Source organism: Dendroctonus ponderosae, unplaced genomic scaffold, assembly GCF_020466585.1.
Source record: "Dendroctonus ponderosae isolate FM_Combo_2020 unplaced genomic scaffold, Dpon_F_20191213v2 Dpon_F_20191213_6, whole genome shotgun sequence".
NCBI classification, from domain to species: domain Eukaryota; kingdom Metazoa; phylum Arthropoda; class Insecta; order Coleoptera; family Curculionidae; genus Dendroctonus; species Dendroctonus ponderosae.
In genome coordinates, this window is record NW_026018814.1 from 433981 (window position 1) to 438344 (window position 4364).

Here is a 4364-nt window from a genome sequence, read left to right on the forward strand (position 1 = left end):
TGTGTACTTTAATTGGAAATTTACAAGAAGGCGAAACTCGAACAGGCATTTAGTACATGAGCACCCTTAACCTAGTATTTGCAGTATCTGCAGCGTCTCCCTTGATAATTTGTTGTTTCAGTGTTATCAGCGTTATAAAATAAAGTGCACCGAACACAATAATATCACACTCAATATGTGCATTTGAAAAGTTTATCAGATCTACAGATACACCCGGACTAAGAGAAAAACGTCGAATTCAAAGTGCATTTGTGCGTCCCAAGCCTCAGGCGCGAAGAGGCCGGAGTGAGAAAAATCGGTTCACCCTCCCATAAAAAGTTATCACTTCAAAAATGCCAGCAAGTCGGAAATATTCACGTTGGAAAAAAGTGGCGACTTTTTGGCCCAAATATCACCAACCCGGTTTCAAACCGTTACACCCCTTGAACCATTTCCGTTGGCCAAATTTTCTCAAGTATCTGATAGACAAAAAGGTGATTTTTCGAGCACCTTTACAAGCGATTTCCTCCTTAATATATCGACCCCAAATCGACTAATCTCGATAGCGAAAAGTCACTGACCACGAACAAATGGAAATCACAAGTGTCCGATAAAGGTGCATGGGAATGTGGCATGTTCTAATATTTCCTTCTGGGTGCGTCGTGTGGGAGCGCGGGCCCACCCCAGAATCAAACCGGGGGGGCTCGACGGGGGTTTTTTCTTCATGCTCATCCAGCCCTGCCTAGTCGGGACTGCACCGACTCGAGGGCCTCGTTAGCCAAATGAATTTTCTTCAATTTTGACTTTCGACGAAACAACTTAAATGGAACTAATTCGGCGTGTGAACAGGCAGGCAGGCAGACAGTATTCTAACTTTTACATTTTTTGAAGTCAAAAGACAAAAAATACTCTCATTTGCGGGTCCCACTATGCAACACGCTTCGAGAAAAAGCTTCAAAAAGCAATTTCAAGTTTTAGAGGCTACAAACAATTGGTAAAAAGCTCAGATGAAACAGGTGGATTTGTTTAAGTTTTCCGACGGGAGCAACGTCGCTTCGCAGTCTATAAATAAAAGTAGGTACTTGCGAGAGCTGCGTTGCCGGCTCGGTATTTAATTCGATATCTCTGCGTAGTATCAACAAGAAAATAGCAGGAAAACTGTAGCCATGAATATACTTAGTGTTACATTTGCTTAGTTTGTAATAAGCGACAAGCAAATGTCATTAAAATAGCAGCGTCGAAAGTTTATATTAAAAAATTCCTAAGAATTTTTGGTGGTAATTACCAGAAAACATAATAAAACATTTAGCATGACAACACCGCAATGAGATAGTGTTGATAGGGACATGATAGTGATAGGTGGAGAGGATTTGTTGGACAAGTAAATACGGCAATTTGTCGTGTTTTTGGTGATAATAAGTGATAATTGGGATATTAATAAACTGTGGTGCACCATAAACTGTTACGCTTAAAAGAAATCATGCGAAGTGGTTTCATTTGAGTTTTCCTAACCTGGACTGTTTTGCACGATTGTAAACAGGGGCCAGTGGCGTGAGTTGTTTTGAATTCATAAGCCATATTTGATCCCTATTGAATCGCTATCAAATCCTTAAAAAATTTGCGTTACTTATAGGATTTATAATTTCAAACATATAATGTAGAGATAAAGGTCAGAAAATGAATGAATCTTTCATGGTTAGAATAAATCAATTAATACAGATTTTTGCTACGCCTATGGCTAGAAGCCAGGCGAGTTGATTTTCCGATTAATTCAACTCTTTGGTCGATGCTTATTTTTTAGTACTTTCATCCCTACCACCTGGTTTTCATTGATAAATCGCCGATCGGTTGAATTTAATGTTGGTCCCAAACAATTTTATAACAGATGAAAAAGCTCGAAAACCAATTAAAAGTTCCAAGCTAGGCTCCAAGCGATTGGTAAAAAATCGATCGCATTTTGCCACAAAAAGTGTTCTCAATTACATGTACTTTCTAATTTCACCCTTGGAAAAATTTCGGCCAAAAATCAAAATTGCACTCACCCATTCATCAATAATTGCACAAAATCAGTACTTCTCCACTTTGGAAGAAATCAACAACCTTCCTTGCCTAGCAACCGTCCTCGGTGACGTGTTTCCGGTAACACATAAACCTGATCGACCAATCGCTTGTCGAATCTTTGAATACAAGACATGTACCATGGCAACGAGTAAATACAAACACATCAACTTTGAAATCAGTTGTCAGTAAAGCAGTATTTACTGCAATTGAAGTTTTAAATTAACCTATTTTTACACGTTCGTTTTGGAAAAAGTGTCTTATTTGTTGGAATTGCGTGTCGAAGGATTGAAGGACCCGAAAATGTGACTTTAAACTAGAAAATTAGCGATTGTAAAGAAAATGTTGACGATTTTTGCGACTTAAATCGTTGGCAGGATTTTAAGAGTGGAAAGTTTTCAAATTGAGACCCGCTGTATTGGAAAACAAGAGCATTCTACAGGGTGACCAAGGTAAGAGTGCAATACATTTGAAACTTCTAGCATGTTTTTTAATCAGTTCGACGCATTGCTCGCGTCCGTGAGCTGAAAATGATTGGAAAAATTTCGACCAAAAATCAAAATTTCACATACCTACGTGTTGATAAGAATACTCGAAAACCAATTGCAAGTTTGGAGGCTTCAAACGATTGGTAAAAAAGGGAGGGTTTTCAATTACTCGGTATGCATTCGTTCATATTTTGCCAGTTTTCTCCAAATGATCGCGTTAAACCAAAAAAGTCAAGAAGCAAAAAACGTGCTAAATTGCCTGCCTCTCTTACTAGCGTTAAGGCGACTCATGGGGTTAAGCCCAGTTAGTTAAGCGTTTGAAGAAACCCAGAAAACCAAACAGGGCGATTATCATTCGATAGAGTTTTGGGAAATAGAGAAAAGGCTCTTTTAAGGGGTGAAATTCAAGGGCATTTTCCTCCACCCACCAACCATTTGGCAAAAAACACCGGCCTTAAAAATCTGTCGGCACAGTTTAATGTGGACACCCTGTACGATTTCTTAGGAGCAAATGTGAATTTGCTAAAACACTTCCCACTACGGGTTAGTAGGGATGAATGACACCAAAAATGATTATTTTAGGAAAAGCGCAATTGGACTTATGTAAAATTTAGGCACATAAAGTACCTACGTACTTAATTAAACTTGACCTATTTAATGACGGTATATACTTTCCTGACTGTGTTTGAATTCCAAATCAAAATTAATGACCAGTATAAAGTAGAAAACAGAAAATCCTCTTCATCAAAAAATGAAAATCAGTCATCAGTTCTTCTAGAGGTTTTATTGTTCCAAACCAACTAGTGCGTAGTCGCCAAAAAAGTATATGTGAAGAGTATTACAATTCTTCCACACGAACACTCTGGCACGCCGTTTGAATTTTTTCCGCTAAACAAAGAGCTGAAAATCGTCGGTTTACACAGGGAGCACATGACAATAAAGCCGCACATTTGTTCTATACAGGGCAGCGCCTAAGAGTTCAAGTGCTGGTAGGGCTTTCGTTTAGCTACCTACGGCTACATGCGGTTGAAGTGGCCATTGTGCCAACCTCTCCAAAAATCCCCATTGTACAGCTCGGGCTCCGTACTAGACAATCTAAAAAATGCTCTACTTATTATCATGATAAAGGGTCTAATGCACTATTTATGTGCTGCCCTTATTGTCAGGGCCCTGGTTGGCTGGTTGGTTGGATGGTTGGGAATGAGCGTGCACCGTGTTCGGTTGGCTTCTTATCGTACGGTCGTCACCTGGTTGCGATTTTCAAAATGGGTGCGATGGCTTGTGTTTATTTTGTTTGTCCTCAAGGGCCCCACGGCATGTCACTAATATGTTGTTACTGTTGCCGCCGCCTATCTGATGTTCTTCAGCCCCTAGCTTCGGCAATTTCCACTCGATTTACACTCATTTAATTTACATCACACAGGGCCGAATTGGATTCATTCAACGTAAACACATTCTAAAACTGCACGTTTCCACCACTGCAGGGGCAGATCCATCTTTAAAGTCAGGGGAAAAAAATACAGTCTTCTGTTGTTTATGTTTATGTTTCTCGGAAGCAAAATGAACAGGAATGCTCGTTTTTACATCATTCCAGACATAACTAAATGGCCTTTATTCGAAGTTTCTCAAGAACCATTCGTTTTGGCATCGTTTGAAAGAGAATTGAAAAGTCGATTCAGTCGTAACAACGCGAGTGAGGAAATTCGAGTAGTTTTGACCCAGGAAGCGAAATTTGAATATCAAACACTTAAGTTCAAGATTATGCCAAAATTTCATGTTTTCCGTCCCGTTTTTGCTCATATCTCGGAGGCAAAATGAGCAAGAACGCTCATTTGTACA